This window comes from Microtus ochrogaster, chromosome 4 (assembly GCF_000317375.1).
Source record: "Microtus ochrogaster isolate Prairie Vole_2 chromosome 4, MicOch1.0, whole genome shotgun sequence".
Taxonomy (NCBI): Eukaryota; Metazoa; Chordata; class Mammalia; order Rodentia; family Cricetidae; genus Microtus; species Microtus ochrogaster.
In genome coordinates, this window is record NC_022011.1 from 15,603,700 (window position 1) to 15,621,453 (window position 17,754).

A 17,754-nucleotide genomic window follows, 5' to 3' on the forward strand; every position below is an offset into this window, starting at 1 on the left:
TGTGTGTGTGTTCCTGCTGTGGTGTGTGTGTGTTCCTGCTGTGGTGTGTGTGTTCCTGCTGTGGTGTGTGTGTTCCTGCTGTGGTGTGTGTGTGTGTTCCTGCTGTGGTATGTGTGTGTGCCTGCTGTAGTGTGTGTGTTCCTGCTGTGGTGTGTGTGTGTGCCTGCTGTGGTGTGTGTGTGTGCCTGCTATGGTGTGTGTGTGCCTGCTGTGGTGTGTGTTTTCCTGCTGTGGTGTGTGTGTGTTCCTGCTGTGGTGTGTGTGTGCCTGCTGTGGTGTGTGTGTACCTGCTGTAGTGTGTTCCTGCTGTGGTGTGTTCCTGCTGTAGTGTGTGTGTGTGTGCTTGTTGTAGTGTGTTCCTGCTGTGGTGTGTTTGTGCTGTGGTGTGTGTGTGTGCCTGCTCTCATATGCACATAGGGATAGTCAATGACAATGACGGAGATGATGCTCATTATAGTAATAAAGGCTCAGTCTTCCCATCCCAGCTTGCCTAGTGGTGGGTGTCAGGTCCCAAAGAAACTGGGGAGAAATGACTACCCCTGGTGCTATTAGCACACCACAGCGCATGCCGGCCTCCCAACTCTCTCAACAGTGCCAGTACCTGTCACAGAACCTGTGCTGCCATCCTGGCTCTTCTCAGCTCTTTTCACCTGGCCCCACCCCCGACTTCTCATTAGCACATGGGCTTCCCTTTCCCTGACTTCTCATTTCTCTATAATGTTGCCTTTTCGGCCATGCTCTCTCTTGGCTCTAGGTCCCCTCTCTTTGCCCCCTCATGTTTGTCCCTCTCCCTTGGTCCTTCTCTCTCATTCTCTCTGACTCCTGTCATGGTCTGATGCAGTCCTGTAGTCATGTTTAGTCTACTACTTCCTCTCCCTGCTCTGGACTCTTCAAGATGCCTCTGGCTGTACTCTCCCTCAAGACTACAATAAAAACCGCCTCAACCATCCTTTGGAGAAGTAATGTCTTCACTTTATATAGTGACTTTGCAGATATGTGTCAACATGCCCTGTTTCTGTTGTTTGTTGGAACACGTTGCACACAGTCTTAGGTCTAGTTGGTTTATACTATTTTTAAAGTCTTTGATTTCTGTGAGGAGCTTATATTTAAATGATCTATCCCTTCTTGAAAGCAGTATGTTTAAAACTTTACTTATCATGGTAGAAGCGTCCTTTCAAAACCTGTGAATTTCTACTTTGTATATTTTGGAGCTCTGATGTTAGTTATATACATATTATTAATTTTCATAACTTCTGGTGGGATGGTTTGTCTTTCATCATTACATATACCCTTCTCTAGGTCTTTTTGAGGGTATTTGCGTGGTTGCCTACGCATGTGGGGGTATACTTGTATGAGGATGACGGTGTACATGTGTTGCCTAATACACAAAGTCAATATTATTGTGAGGATGTCTTGTAAGAAAAGAGAAAGGAAAATACTCCCTGAACATCAGAGATAGGCATTGGATGAGTGATTCAGCACATAGCTCACCCGCTGACTAGACTGGTGCCGTAGGCTCCAGGGTTCTCTGTTTCTAAAGCTTGCAGTGGGCTCACCAGCTTTTGTGGGGGTGCTGGGGACCTAAACCCAGCTCTTCATGTTTGTGTGGCAGACACTTTAGGAATAGTCTGCTTTATTTTTAAATGATTTCTTTCATTCTACTTTTGTGTGAACTACTTTCACATGTTCTTGACATTTATTGCTGAAAAGTCGAGATTTTGAATATCATAAGGCAGAAGGTCTGAAAATCTCATTCTCTCTATTTTGATCAACTTTCTGTCACTGTGACAAAGCATCCCTGGAAATAAATAGAGGATCAATTCCCTAGTGATTTTAAAGGGTTCTGACTCCAGCCCCTTGCGGCCATTGCTTTGGACCTGTGGCAAGGCAGACCATCATGGTAGGAGCTCATGACATCATAGCAGAGGGTACAGCTTGCCTCATTGCAGCTCGCAGGGAGAAAGGACCAGGATTCCAACAACCCTTCAAGCACCCCCTCGTTCCTCTCACTGTACCCCATCTCCTAGAGGTCTTAGCCTCTCTCAATAGGACCAGCAGGCTGACCGCGACTTGAGCACATGGGCCTTTGGAGGACATTTAAGATCCAAACCAAAACACTTGCTTCACTGAGTTTGTTGTGCCTGTGTAGACCAAATTGACGTCGGACACACAGAGACCCACCTGCCTTTGCTTGGACTAAAGACATGCATGGCTGCACCCAGCTAAAGCGGTTCTTATATGGGCTGGAAAGATGGCTCAGCGGTTAAGAGCACTTGCGGCTCTTGTTTGTTTAACAATTTATAAACTAATTTTGTAAAGTTTATATTCTTTGCCCTGTATGGCGACTGATGTCACTGTTTGGTTAGCTTAGTGGTCAGTGAGTGATTGGGCAGAGATTTCCTGTTTTTGTTTCACTTTAATTTATTCTGTAGAGTTTGTAGTAAAAATTGAAGCGTAAGTACCGTGGAAGCTTTAGCTGAAGCACTGAACAATCCCGAGACGAAGGCACAGGTCAGTTACACATTCCTCTCTTTTAAAATAACATCTTGTTACACAGAGGTACTGTCAGCATACAAGTTCTAACTCTGTAGTAATTGGAGCGGCGGGCTGCGTCCCGGCACCCGGCCGCCCACATGGCTAGCTCTACCCGAAATAATTACACGGACACTGTGTTCATTTAATTACCGCTTGGCCCTTTAGCTTTAGCCCTTACTGGCTAATTTTGATATCCCGATCAACCCATCTCTAATAATCTGTGAGCACCAGTCTTAGTGAGCACCGGTCTTACCGGGAGTGTATCTTCCCAGGAGCGGGGAGCATGGCGTCTCTCTGAGGCATCTGCTCCCGAGAGCAGAGCTGTGGAGTCTGACCTCACTTTCTCTTTTTCCCAGCATTCTGCTCTGTTTACTCCTCCCTCCTGTTTTAACCTATCAGGGCAAGCAGCTTCTTTATTTAATTAACCAATGACCTTCCTCCATCATAACTCCTCACAACCTATTTGTTAAGCAGGGGGACAACGAGGTGCCACAGGACAGAAGGCGCCTTCAGGAGTCACAGCAGCCACATGTGGTGAACGGTTATGCAGAGACTTCACTGGAGGGTGATGCCAGACAGTCCTCATGGGGACAGGGGACAGGTAATAAGTACAAAGTGACAAATGGAAAAACATCTGACTTCTAACGATACCGAGAGAAGCTGAAATGTTGGCTCCAGGATGTGCTAAAAGCAGGCATTACAAGTGGCTTTAATTCTGTCCCATAAGTTAACACTTCTGTAACTGCCGGAGAGTCAGTGGGCTTCGAGAACAGCTCGAGAGCTGTAGGAAGTCTCCTTCATGTATAAAAGCACGTAGTCTACTGGCGAAGAATCTACGTTTACACTGGCAAATGTTTACAGTAAAACATACCTTCTGAGAAAAACAGACTTTAAAAAAGATTGCACTGTGGGCTTACAATAATTTTAAAAATTGTTTTTCTTAAAAAGAAAATTACTGCTTTCAGGCCTATCAATATGTGTTAGATGCCAGTAATCTATGTATTCTACACTTTAAGCAAGATTCTATTGTTTTGAAATGGTTCTTAAGCCTAATCTAAGACAAAAAAGAAGTCAGCAGATCTGTGAAACAGCTGTCCAATACAGAGCAGGACCTGTTTCCGCTGTGAAGATCCATTCAGCTCTGTCATTACCTTCAGGTGCGTGTTTAAGACCTCATCTAGCGATGTCACACAAATATTGAGTGTCTGGAACAACAAAAGCCGTAAACAAAATCTCTCAGTGTGGAGATATTCTCTGTGTGTGCTAACGTGCCTTCGGCATTCTGCTGGGCATTTCATAGCTAACTCTGCCTTCAGTTCATGGCGGTCAGTCAGACAGGAGAGACTTGTGCCTCACAGACACATGTTGAGTGTGCTCCTACCTTTGAGATGCGCGTAGCCACAGGACTGCGTGTGAGCATCTCAAGTCTTTGTCATATATTAATCAGCTTCTTGTTACAGAATGCCCCGCACAAACAACTTGAGAGGAAGGGTAGATTATTTTGGTTCGTTGTCTCCAAGATTTCAGTCAGCTGCAGTGTGGATAGCATGACTGAGGTCCAGGCGCGTAAGCAGAGAGAGGACGCTTGTATTGGGAGGTTCTGTCGCTCTTATTTTGGTTTAGACCCCAGCATGTGGACAGAGCCACCAACTGCCAGGGTGAGGTTTCTGTCCTTGGCTAACCTTCTTTGGAAAAGCTGTGGAAGACACACCCACAGGTGTGATTTTGAAATCAAGCTTGCCTTCCCATCTCCAAATTTCACTCTTCCAGGTTGTTCTCCCAAGCTTTCCTATGACAGTTGCTTTCCTGGACTGGAAACCCTTGGTCTACATGACCACAATTATTTTTTTCCATGTTTAAAATTAGAATGTTTTTTTTGTTCGTCTAATATGTTTTGATCATTTTCTCCTCCTTAAACTCCTGCCAAGATCCTACCCACTTTCCTATGCACCCATTTTTATGTGCCCTCTCTCTCTCTCTCTCTCTCTCTCTCTCTCTCTCTCTCTCTCTCTCACACACACACACACACACACACACACACACACACACACACACACACACACACTAACTCCCAAAACACCAAAATGAAAATCAAAACAAACACAAATGCAATAAGACAAAAAAAATGATGAAACAAAACAAAATGAAACAAAAACCCACAAAATAAAACACCATCGAATTTGTTCTGTGTTGACAAACTGCTCCTGGGCTTGGAGTCCAGCTGGTAGACCCAGTTTTCTGTTGTAGAAAGCTTCTTGGTTAGGAATGGTACCCTGGGTCTACTTCCCCATCTCAAGGCTGGAACCTCATTTGATTTGAGCCAGGGAAATAGAGTATGATCACAGTTTGTTGATAATGAAGTCTGAACTGCTCCATCTACAAAAGGCCCCTCTTCTGGGAGTTTGAATCGACACCTTTGAGCTTGCCAGAGGACTGGGGGGTGGGAGAGGGTGCCAAAAATGTCACAGATCTCTCCTGCCATGACTCAGCTAATCCTTTCTGAGTTAAATGTTTACCTGTTTTGTTTTGCGTTGTTTGTATTGCTTTGGCTGGTTCCCAGAGCTCAGATAAAATTTACTCTGACAGTTCTGTTGGCATCCACTGATTTGTGGCAGAACGGGCCCTGGGCGTCCTTCCTTACCCAGTGGTTTTCTCTGATTATTTGTGAGTGATTACCCCCTAGATTTCTAGACTCCGGGGTATCACGTCGACATTCAGATAACGCTGACATGTGGGCTGAGGGTTTGCTGATGATGTTCCCCGATTCTTTCTCCTAGTGTGGATCACTGGAGCTGCGTTCTCCCAGCTTCCTCTCCCTGAACGTGCCTTTCCTTTTCTTCATTCGTGGAGGTTAACCTCATGACGTAGGTGTTGGACAGGCAGTTCCTTCCTTTTCATCTTTTTCTGTCCTCTGAGCATCTTCCATTGTCTCTTCTAAGAATAGTTCCTATTCTTCTTGTTCTCTTCTCCCTGGGCTCTGATGAGTCTCATTTTCTGTCTGCTCTTAAGACTCTTTAAAAAAAAAAACACTTTGATTTTCAGAAATTGATCACAGTATATTAAGTAGCAATAATTTTCTTTGAATTCATTTCTGTTTTAGAATTTGTTGAGATTCTTAGACACATGAACTAGCTAATGTCTTTTTAAATCAGTTTTTCAGTCAATAGATTTTTTTAAAAAAATAATTTTCAGTTTTTTTCTCTTTCTCTTCACTTCCAGACCCTTTTTTTTTTTTTTTTGAGATAAGAATTTAGTGTGTAGCTCAGGCTAATGCCGAGCTCACAGCCCTGCCTCTGCCTTGCAAATGCGGAGATTGTGCCCATCACCCTAGCTTCTTCTTCCAGCCCCCAGTCTCACAGGGTTGGACTTTTACACACATGGCCTTGTTCCGGTAATGCTTTGATTTTCCTTTCCTCCAGTCTACAACTCATGCTTCAGTTAGGAGACCTTCTTGGCTGTTTTCAAGTTTGCCACCCATCTGCCAGCTCACACGAGTTCACTGCTAAGCCCATCCAGAAGAGCATTTGCCTTACGTGCTGCATTCTAGTGCTTTAAAATCGTCATTGTCAGTATTGTAGGGCTTTTGGTTTTGCGCGGAGCTTTTCAACTTCCCGCTTTCCCGCTCATTTTGCCCACTTGTCTTCAAAATCTTCCAATTGCTTGTTTGTGATGGTCATTTTAAAGTTGTTACCCACCAGCAATATTTTGATCATTTATGAGGACTGCTTTTATTGACCTTCATTGTCTTCTGATTTCAGGTCACATTTTCTCATTTCCTCATGATTTACATGGTTTTCTATCATATACCAGATACTGCAAATACTGTTGCTGTGGTCAGCTTAGCTAGTACTGATCTGTTTTCACTCGTCCTGCAGGTGGAATCCAGCCTCTTCCGTCGGTGGGGCCCTGCGGCACTGTACACATCCACCATTCGTGTTTCCCAGCATTCTCTCAGCTCCTCAGTGCCATGCTCACTCTGCAAAACTATGCTCGAGAAGTGACAACCAGAGAGCAAAAGCCCTTCAGGAATCTTTTCCAGACTTCAGTCTGCTGGACTAACCCATAGTTAGCTCTGAGAGCTTGGACGCTCTGTTTCTGTCCACGAGAGAATTGCTGCCTGAGTAGCCCTCCCTTCCACCTGCATGTGACCTCCCATGGGCAATCTCTTCCAGAGACGCAGCTCTGCTCATCTGTATTCATGTGCACGCATCAGGAACACTTTGTTCTCTCTGTGTACCTTGGTTTAATGAGACGTCCCTGTGACCATCCATCACGTCCTCAAAGGATGACTTGAAGAAAAATACATAATTTTAAAAATAGGTCCAGTACTTACTCCTTCCTACACTAGAAGCTGTAATAACCTTCGTGTTTTCACTGACTTTACAAGCAGAGCTATGTTTCAAAAAGGTTTTGAAAAGCCAAGCTGACGATTGCTCAAGGTTTTCATATTAGGCCAAGGCAGCCAAATATGTGGTAACCACACTGACTGATTTTTCTAATATTGAACCAAACTTGTAAGTTATTATGACCAAGGGAAATCTAAATAAGACCTTGAGCGTCATTTACTTCTAGTTGGCTTTAAAAGTAACCATTTTTGAGGTTACAGAGCTGAAGAATTATTATCCATCTGCCACCAAAGTGGCTATTGGTGACACTTCTGACTGAAAATGACCAATAAATTAAAACTGTTATCTTTTGCTATCTTTCCTTATTCTCTGGCATACGATTTTCTTTTTTTTTTTGCATTTTAATGGTTAACTGAGATGTTAGCCATCCCTGGGAAAGGAACCTAATAAAGACACATGTTATAAACTTACCCGCTAGTAGTTTTCCTTTAGATTTATCAGACTTGGACGTCTGATAGTCTTCAGATAGCATCAAAATGTGGGCTAAGGCTTGACAAACTTACTACCATTATTATTAAACATAGACTAATGTTTGACTGTAAGAGAAATAAAATGTTTGTCAACAGAAATTATAGAGGCTGGCCTAAGATTTAAAGTCAGATTTGTTGCAATGGTTTCTCACTAGAATGGGAAAAGAAAAGATGTTCTCTGAATGACAGAGATGGATGCAGAGTTCAGGTTGGACGCAGGACTCAGCTGTCTTCCTTCACATTGTTCCCCCCCCCCTTCCTTCCCTGTAAAAGCCATCTTGGGCCCCTGACAATCCCTCATGCACAACAAAGCATACCTAAGTCTCTTTGAGGAACAAAGCAAGCTAAATACAGATCAGCTGTGACTAGATGGGAGCTCCTTGTAATGAAAGATGTGACATCGTCCGCAAAGATAGTTCTAGACTGATGGAGAAAAAGAAGTTTATGAGAAGGGCCTGGAGAAGGTCCTGGGCCAGAGTGTCTCTGACCACACAGATAGAGCAGAGGTCACCAGGTTGGAGAGCCTATCTGTTCCAGCATTCTGAAGCAAACAGGTTTCACATTCTTTCTCTTGAAGGAACAACCTGTGTGCTTAACCTTCCTTGTTCCCCTAGTGCAGTGGTTCCCAACTTCCCTAATGCTGCAATCCCCTAATACAGTTCCTCATGTTGTGATGATCCTTAATCATAAAATTACTCTTGTTGCTACTTCATATCTGTAATTTTGCTACTGTTATAAGTCATAATGTAAATATCTGATATGCAGGATCTCTGATAGATGACCCTGTGAAATGGTCATTCCAGCCCCCCCCCCCAAAGGGTCACAACAAACAGATCAACCCCCACAGGTCACAACCACATAAATTAGGACACATCTGTGAGCGCAAAGACTTCATGTGGCCCCTACAGTACACTATTGTATACATTGCTAGATCTGAAATGCTGATTTGTTAAAGGAATTTTCACATAGATTGAAGGAAGTCATCTATAGTTAACTTTTATTCACTCGCAAGGTCATGTGTTTTGAGGGAAGATTCTGTAGCCTCATTTGAGCATTGCAAATGTTATAGTCACAGGCTCGTCACTGTGACCAAACTCCCAACACATAATTTAAAGGAAGAAGGGTCTGCTTTGGCTTGAAGCTTTGAAGGCGCCAATCCATTGTGGTGGAGAGGCTTGGGAGAGCTGAACAATTCATACATGGTGCCCAGGAAGCAAAAAAAAAAAAAAAAAGACTATGAGGAAGGGGTAGGACAAAATATAGCAGCCAAGGAAGACAGTGACCTACTACCTTGAGTTAAATTCTACTTCCTTTCACTACCTCCCAACAAAGGATAGCCATCATAGGATAGATGTATTCACTAGGCAAGAGGCTTCATGATCCGACTTCTCATGGAAATGACCTCACCTCCCTAACCCAGGCATGCTTTTCTAATCTCCTAGGCATGTATCCATTCAATTAAATTGACAATCAACATTAGCCATCACAAAACGTTATCCATTAATTTTATTTTCTGAAAGAACTTCTATAATGCTAAAATAGTGAATCTTTAAATGCTTACTCATTTATAAGTTGTAAGTGTTGAAGTCTCCCACTATTAGTGTGTGGGGTTTAATTATGATTTAAGCTTTAGAGGTGTTTCTTTTTACAAATGAGGGTGCCCTTGTATTTGGGGTATAGATGTTTAGTACTGAGATTTCCTCTTGATGGATTTTTCCTGAGAATAATATGAAATGCCCTTCTTTGTCTCTTTTGACTGATTTTAGTTTGAAGTCTATTTTGTTAGATATTAGGATAGCTACACCAGATTGTTTCTTAGGTCTATTTGACCTAACTCTTTACTCTGAGACAATGTCTGTCTTTGAGGTTGGGATGTGTTTCTTGTATGCAGAAGAAAGTTGGATTCTGTTTCTGTATTCAATCTGTTAGCCTGTGCCTTTTTTATAGGTGAGTTGAGTCCACTTATATTAAGGGATATTAATGACCAGTGATTGCTAGCTCCTGTTAATTTAGTTTTCATTGTTGGTGATGTTACTTTGTGTGTTTCCCCCTTCTTTGGGATTTTCTGCTATGAGATCATCAATTGTCTGTGTTTTGTTGATGTAGCCATCTTCCTTGGGTTGGAGTTTTCCTTCTAGTATTTTGTGCAGGGCTGGGTTTGTGGCTAGGTATTGGTTAAATCTGATTTGTCATGGAATATCTTGTTTTGTCCTTCTATAGTGATTGAAAGTTTTTCTGGGTATAGTAGTCGGGGCTGGCATTTATGGTCTTTTAATGTCTGGATAATGCTTCACCACACCCTTCTGGCTTTCATTGTCTCCAATGAGAAGTCAGATGTAATTTTGATAGGTCTACTTTTATATGCTACTTGGCCTTTTTCCTTTGTAGCTCTTAATATTCTTTCTTTACTCTGTATGTTTAGTGTTTTGATTATTATGTGGTGAGGGGACTTTTTTCTTTGATCCAGTCTATTTGGTATTCTGTAAGCTTCTTGTATCTTCATAGGCATATCTTTCTTTAGGTTGGGAAGGTTTTCTTTTATGATTTTGTTAAATAAATTTTCTGTCCTTTTGAGTTGAACTTCTTCTTCTTCTATACCTATTATTCTTAGATTTGGCCTTTCCATAGTGTCCCATATTTCATGGATATTTTGGGATAAACTTTTGTTAGATTTAATGTTTTCTTTAACTGATGAGTCTATTTTCTCTATTGTATCTTCAGCACTTGAGAGTCTCTCTTCCATCTCTTGTATTATGCTGTTCGTGCTTGTGTTTGTGGTTCCTGATCATTTTTTCATGATTTTTATTTCTATTATTCTCTCAACTTGTGTTTTATTTATTGTCTCTATTTCAGTTTTTAAGTCTTGAATAGTTTATTTCATATGTTTGGTTTCTTTTTCTTGGTTTTCTTTAAGGGATTTGCTGATGTCTTCCAATTTTTTGTTTGTCTTTTTTTCCATTTCTTTGAGGGAATTTCTCATTTCCTCCTTTAAAGTTTCAAACATTCTCCTGAAGTTATTTTTTAGGTCATTTTCTTCTGCTTCATCTATATTTGGTTGTTCAAGTCTTGGTGTTGTAGAGCTTTATGTTTTACTGGTGTTGTGTTGCTCTTTGTGGTGTTGTGTGTGTTCTTACCTTTTCTACTCATCTTTTCCTCTTACAGGTGTGGTTGGGGCTGTCTGAGATTCTGTTGATTAATCTTCTAGGTGCCACTAAATCCAAAGCTCAGATGGTTGTTTTATGGTACAGTCAGTGCCACAGTTCTAGTTACCCTTTTGGCTACTCTGTGTTCCTGGAGATTGCTCAGTGCTCCTGGGCTTTGCTCCATTCCCTTGGACTTTGCTGTCTCAGGCCTACTTTAGCCTAAGTTACTGGCTTTGACCTGTTTCTGTAAATCCTGGTCTGGATCCTCTCCTGCAGAAGTCTCTGCTTGGAGTTGGTCCTGCAAAGTTCTCTGGCTCTGGTCTACTGTCTTGGAGTTCCCAGGGTTGGGTGAGCCCAAAACCACAGAGTACCTGGCTCAGGCTTACTCCTTCAGAGGTCCCAGACTCAAGCTTGGACCCACAGAGGTCCTGGCTCAGGCCTAATCCCTCTGAGGTCCCAGGCTCACACCTGGCCCTGCAGAGATTTTTGGTTCCTGCCTGCTCCCTCAGAGGTCCCAGATTCATGCCCAGACTGGCAGAGGTCCTGGCTCAGACCTAGTTCCTTGGAAGTCCTAGACTCACACCCAGACCCATAGGGGTCCTGCCTTAGGTCTACTCCCTTGAAGGTCCCAGATTCACATCCAGACCCTCAGAAGTCTCTGGCTCTGGCTCACTTGCTCAGTGGTTACTCCCCTGTACCTATTCTGGTGGAGTTCACTGTTTCCGGTTTGCTGTGGACCAGTTTGCTGGCTCAATCCTGGTCCGCCAGTGTCCCAGGACTTGATTGGCTCTTGGCTCCCACTCCCATGGAGCTTGCTTCCTCAGGCCCACTCCAGCCTAAGTAACTGGTTCAGTCCCACTCCTGTGGAATTTGTTGCCTCAATCCTGCTTCAGCCCAAGGTGGAGTTCATTCGGGTCCAGAGTATTTATATGGAATACCCAAGACAACCTACCACCATCCATCCCAAGTCCAGCGGATGGCACTGACCTCAGTAGGTAGGTCTTTCTCTACCAATTAAGATAATTGAGATAATTTCTCATCAATATTCCCAGATGTCCTCTTTGGGTGATTTTAGATTTGCCAAGTTGAGATTAAAAACTGATTATTAAAGTACTCCGTGTTTCTTCAACATGAGACATGGGTTCACAGGAAGGACTCATTTCCCATGGTGGGTTGACATATTTCTTCCTCAAACCTCTGGGCCATGTTTCTTTTTTCCTATCTGCCTCTTTCCAGGCTCCTGAGAAACCCACTTCATTCACCAATATCCAGAAATGATGTGTGTCTGTACCTCAGCTTCACTTTAGTTCTTGTTCAAGGTAAACTCCAAGTGCATTGCTTCAAACTGGACACCAGGAGATTTCTCTCTTGTCCAGTTTCCTTTAGGGTGGCTGTTGTGGAACAATGAAATTTCATCCCATTTTTCTTAAACACAATTCTGTGTACATGGAGCCTGTTTTCTTCCTCCACCAGCTAAAGACAGAGAAGCTGTTATGAGTGGCTCTACGAACTCTCTTCAGAGAGTCGTTGACACAGTAAAGAGAAATGACATGGGGACAGCCATGCCTACTTCACTTACCTGCACTGTATGGATTTGGTTAATCCTGACTTCTAATAAACACTAAATGTGCTTGCATGACCTTATTTCTAGCTCTGAAAATACTCTGTTCCTAATAGACAGCAGAACCTGAGACAAGGCTTCAGGTTAAAAAAAAAATCGTTATGTATGATTTTAGGGAGGAGAAAGAAGCAGGAAGAAAAAGGACCAAACAAGGGAGGAAGATTATAGACAATGGCACTGTCAGCACAGAGAATGCAACTTCCCTGGGTGTCCTGTCGCTGAGGAGTGGATGGAATGCCTCCAGAGCCCTCCTTGTCACTGTGGTCCTTTCACTGAGGGTTACTCTGTGGGCTCTAACTGTCTTATAATTCCAGTCTCACAGAGCCCAATTGAGGGATTGAGATCTTAGTTCTCATCTGGGCTTTCTCCCTCAGGGTGTTAGTGGAGCCACCTGGAAAACAGGCAGGCATGATCAAAGGCCAGTGCCTCTCAGGGCCGCAGGCCTGTGCTGCTGCTGAGAACACCTAGAACTGAGAACGTGGTATCAACTGAAACGTTAATTGAGTGTGGCCAAGTGGAATGGGAAGCCAGTCTGTCCTTCCTCATTTTACTGTTCCTCATTGCTTACGGCGTGCACCTCGGGACTGTAAGATTTGCTGCTAAGAGGCAAGGAGGTTCATTTCAAGGCCTAAATGTGTTTCTTCCCAGTAGTGTGATACTGGATAAATCATGCTGCCATACAGAGCCTCAATTTCATCATGTACAAGAAGGCAATTTTATAACACATAAGAAGCCTTTTGACCTGGGGCCTGGTACCTACAGGGTTTCCTATAAATTGATGTAGAGTCTTGTTTCCTGACATACAGTGAGGGGCTCCAGAGGTAGTCGTGGGTGTATCCCATGTGATACCAAAACAGAATATGGGAAGTAACCTTAAACATTTTAAGAGTGAATTAATGTTTTTCTTTTTTTAAAATTTATTTATTTATTTATTTATTAAATTTATTTATTTATTAAGGATTTCTGCCTCCTCCCCGCCACTGCCTCCCATTTCCCTCCCTCTCCCCCGATCAAGTCCCTCTCCCTCATCAGCTTGAAGAGCAATCAGGGTTCCCTGACCTGTGGGTTATTGACTTCTAATTGGAGAAAGGTGGAAACAGATACCCAGCCAGGGAGAATCCTCACGGTGCCCATTCATAAGGACCAGAAAAGAAGATGGTTAAAGGAGCTGGCAAGGTGCATATGAACCCCAGAGACCCGCATTGGCCTTCATCGTGGCTCACATGACTTCTGAGGTGGCAACATTTGTGCCTTTAGAACCAGTCACCCGCCTGTTGGCAACTTATGTCTTCTTGGAAGCTTCTCTACTCTTTGTCAGGTTCCTGTGGCCTCACAGGCAGGTCTGGAAACCACGCTCACGCTTGTGACCCTGGAACACATGATCACTAAACATCTGCAGAGCTGTCATCATTTGTAACATTGGGAAACTGAGGCCCAAAAGAGAGGAAGGATTTGTTCAAAGATGCCTTCCATTCTGACTTGGAATCAAAGTAGAATCCAGGTCTTCACTAAGGGTTGTGAGGCCATGAGCAGGAACATCTAGCAGGGGCAAAAGTCACATACTTTATTGCCTTTTGAAGACTAGTATGTGGGTAGACTCAGAGTTAGAGTCTAATGGAATAAACACTCTTGTCCGCCTACTGTAGAACCAGGGTCTGAGCAAACGCTTTGAAGTCTACAAAGCCATAAGGGTAGTCTGACTGCAGTCAGTGTACCGTGTACGCGTGTGGTTGAAGCGTCCAGTGAACCCCACTCAGATGAGAAAAATTAATCAAAAATAAAGCCCTTGAAAACGTTTTGTGAATTCTCTCAGCAGCAAACATGTGTGTAAACATTCATTAGACTGTTTGCATGCTCAGTGTTATATGTAAACAAATGAGTCTCCCAACCCCATCCCAGGCAAGCCTGGGTGCTTTAGAAATCCCCATTCTTCCACCTACACATCCCCAGAGGTTATGATCACCTCAAAGATGGGCAGTTTGAATAGTAGACTTTAATACAAACATCTCTTTTCTTCCTTAGCTGCAGTTTATGGTTCTTAACCCTCAGTTGTGTCAACCGTTGGTCTCTGAGTTGCAAGGGAAATTCAAGAAGATATTTTATTTTTTAATATTAAAATATATTATCTTATTGAAAATATAACTTTTATTGAAAATAGATTTTTTTTTATCTTGATTAGAGTTTTCCCCTCCCTCTACTTCTCCCAGATCCTCCCCACCTCCCCATCTGGATTCACCCCCTTTCTGTCTCTCATTAGGAACCAAACAGGCTTTAAAGGGATAATAATAAAGTATAATATAATAAGATAAAACAAAAACTAACACATTGGAATTGAATAAAACAAGCAAACAGAAAGGAAAGAAGCCAAGAGAAGACATAAGAAACAGAGACCCAATCCTTTGACTCACTATATATATATATATATATATATATATATATATATATATACACAAAGAACCTTTAGGGTAATAAGAAAGAAGAAAAATTATAAATAAAACAAAACTAAAATAAAAATTACAAGATAAAGTTAAAAAGAAGAGCCCTAACATGACATTATGAGACAAGGAACTGCACAAGATGTTACCGAGTTTGTTTTCTCTCGGCCATCTACCGCTGGCATACAGCCTACCCCTAAGAGTAGTTTATTACCCAGTGAGACTCCCTTGGAGGAAATTAAATTTTCATTTGCAAGTGATTATCAATTAGACATAGCTTCTGGGTTAGGAACGGGAGCATGTGTCTACTTTTATCAGCTCTAGGACCATTTAGTGAAGACCCAAGCAGGCCCTGGGCATGGTGCCTCAGACTCTATGAGTTAATATGTGTTTCAGTCTTAATGATTTAGACGGCTCTGTTTTCTAGGTGTCCTCTATCACCTCTGGCTCTTATACTCTTGGGTTCTCTGAGCCCTGGAGACATCTCATTTGGGAATGAGTGTTCCAAGGTCTCTCACTCTCTGCATAATGTCTGCTGCAGGAGGAAGCTTCTCTGATGATGACTGAGCAAGGCACCCTGGAGCCCCCCCCCCCACATGCACACAAGGTACACACACACATCATTATTTAGTAGTTTTATTTATGTGCATGTGAGCATACCTGCATGAGTTTATGTATCCCATGTATGTGCAGGTGCCTGCGAAGGTCAGAGGGTGTGGAATTTCTTGGAAATGGAATTATAGGTAGTTGTGAGTGGCCTGATAAGGGTGCTGAGAACTGAACTCAGGTCCTCTGCAAGAGCAATAGGTACTCTAAACTGCTGTCTTAGTTGGGGTTTCTATTGCGGTGAAGAGACAACATGACCACGGCAACTCTTATAAAGGAAAGCACTTCATTACGGTGGCTCACTTACAGCTCAGAGGTTTAGTCCATTACTGTCATGGAGGTGAGCATGGTGGCTGGGAGTATGGTGGTGTGTAGGCAGACATGGTGCTGGAGGAGTAGCTGAGAGTCCTACATCTTATAGGCAAAAGGAAGTGGTCTGTATTACCGGGAGTAGCTTGAACATAGGAGACCTCAGAGTCAACACCCAATGACACATTTCCTCCAACAAGGCCACACATACTTCAATGATGCCATACCTCCTAAGAGTGCCCATTTTCTTTCAAACCACCATGACTGCTAAGCAATCACTCCAGTCCCAAGTGCTTCTTAATGTTAGCTTAAAACATAAGAGTTTTTTTTTCTCCTGAATCTGGAACCAAACATGGATTCCACAGTCTTCTTTCTGGACTTTGTGGTGAAGCAGCAGTGCATGGGAGTGGAGTGAGGAGCAGGGACAAGAGGACCCTCTGGAGCAATTCAAATATTCACAGATTTCTGGAGTGCCTCATTTTGAGCAAAGTACATCCACCACTCTCTGGCTCTGCCTTGAGAAATCCTTTACTACTTTTTTGAACAGAATTCAGTATGCAGTAGGAACATAATACTTGCTCAGGACTCACTCTATGAATATTCATGAGTCAACTACTCAGAAATCTGTGCATTTGATGGATACTTCCCAAACCTACTATTTTGGTTTTCCAATAATAGGGCCTGGTACCCGAATCTCCAGGGGATAGGAGGATGAGTTTTTAACAAGCACCCATCTAGTCTTCAAGCACTTGGAAGCCCCATTTGAGGTCCTGGAGTAAGTGATGCATGAAGCCATGGGCAGATGAGTTCTTGCTCTGGATCCCCGGGATCCACCAGCATTTTCCCAGAGCCTGGACTCACAGGAAAGAGCATTGTGCTAAGCAACCAGAATGCCAAAGACATTGGTACCATAACTCCACCTCTCTGAACTTGTTCCTTATTATATAGACTGGAAAACATGGGTATAGACTGTAATTACAGAGGGTTGACTCAAGAGACAATTCATAGGAGAAAAATGCTATATTAAGTACACAGCATTAATTTAAAAAATTGAAACTGTGTTTTTTTTAAAAAAAAAAAATGAGCTACAACATTGCCATAAAGCAAATGGGTACTGTAGCTGAGAAGTCAGTATAACTTGAGCAAACATACATTTTGTTAGGTTTGCCACTGTCCTTGCCTCTCTCCTAGTAATCCCCATTCTCTGCTAATTTGTTGCCTTCCTTGTTTCTGGAGGCATTGGTAATAGTTTGAATATATCAAATATCTCCTCCAGGATCAGGCGTTTCCAGCTGGTGGTGCTATGTTGAGAAACTGTGAACGTTCAGAGATGGAACAGCTGGAGGAAGTGGTTCACTTAGGGAAGGTCCTTGAGGATATCTTGTGTGTGGTCCCTTCCTGTGTCCCTTTCCCTGCTTTCAGCTTATCATGATAAAACCTCCCACCACCACACGGGTCAGCTGCCATGAACCTTTTAAGTCATAAGCACAAACAAACCTTCCCTTACTTTCTGTAAGTTGGGTGTTCTGTTACAGCAAAGGGAGTATGTCTGACCCACACAGCACCTGTGTTTGGGAACCCTGGCTTAGTGGTTCCTGAGAGTCTTTTCAACTTCTGCCATCCTTTGAGTTCCAAGTCAATAATACACTTTTTCTCAGCACAGGTGTTAATCATTACCCACTCTGTATATAAATCAGAACAGGAATGTCTCGCTTGGCCAATTCTCTGGAACTCTTGCTTTGATGCTGTTCATGACTTCTTCTGCATCCAGTGTCTTACCTGTTCAGCACCTGTATGCTCATAGGAGGCACTTTGTGATTCCTGACTGAAGTTCTCTGAGGCCAGCAGCCGCTGTGGACATCCAGACAGTTCAGGCAGGCCAACCAGATGTGTGGGGACTGGGTGCACCCTGGACAGGCCCTAATCTGGGTCATTTGGATCTTTGCAGTCATCATCAGGGGTGAGATGGCCAGCAGGAGACAAGGGTTCTCAGGATGTGGGAAAGGAGTAGCACTTTCTACTAGGGGAAATAGACATATTTCCCAGAGGTCTTTGGGGGACCCATTGTGGGCTATGTAGACCCTTGGGGCTTCAGTGTCCAATGCTATTGAAAGTTTGGGGCCAGAGCCTCCTTCTCAGAGGCAGACAGAGTCAGAAGGGATTGCCTCTGTCCTTGCGGTTCCTCACACCCAGTAAGGAAAGGCACCATCCTGGGCACTGGGGGGGGGG

The 17,754-nt window shown here is 43.2% G+C and overlaps 1 protein-coding gene across 1 annotated transcript in view; it reads left to right on the forward strand.

The window, feature by feature from the left end:
* Positions 1-17,754, forward strand: part of Ces5a (carboxylesterase 5A) — a 280,153-nt gene that overhangs the window by 233,028 nt on the left and 29,371 nt on the right. The window lies entirely within an intron of this gene.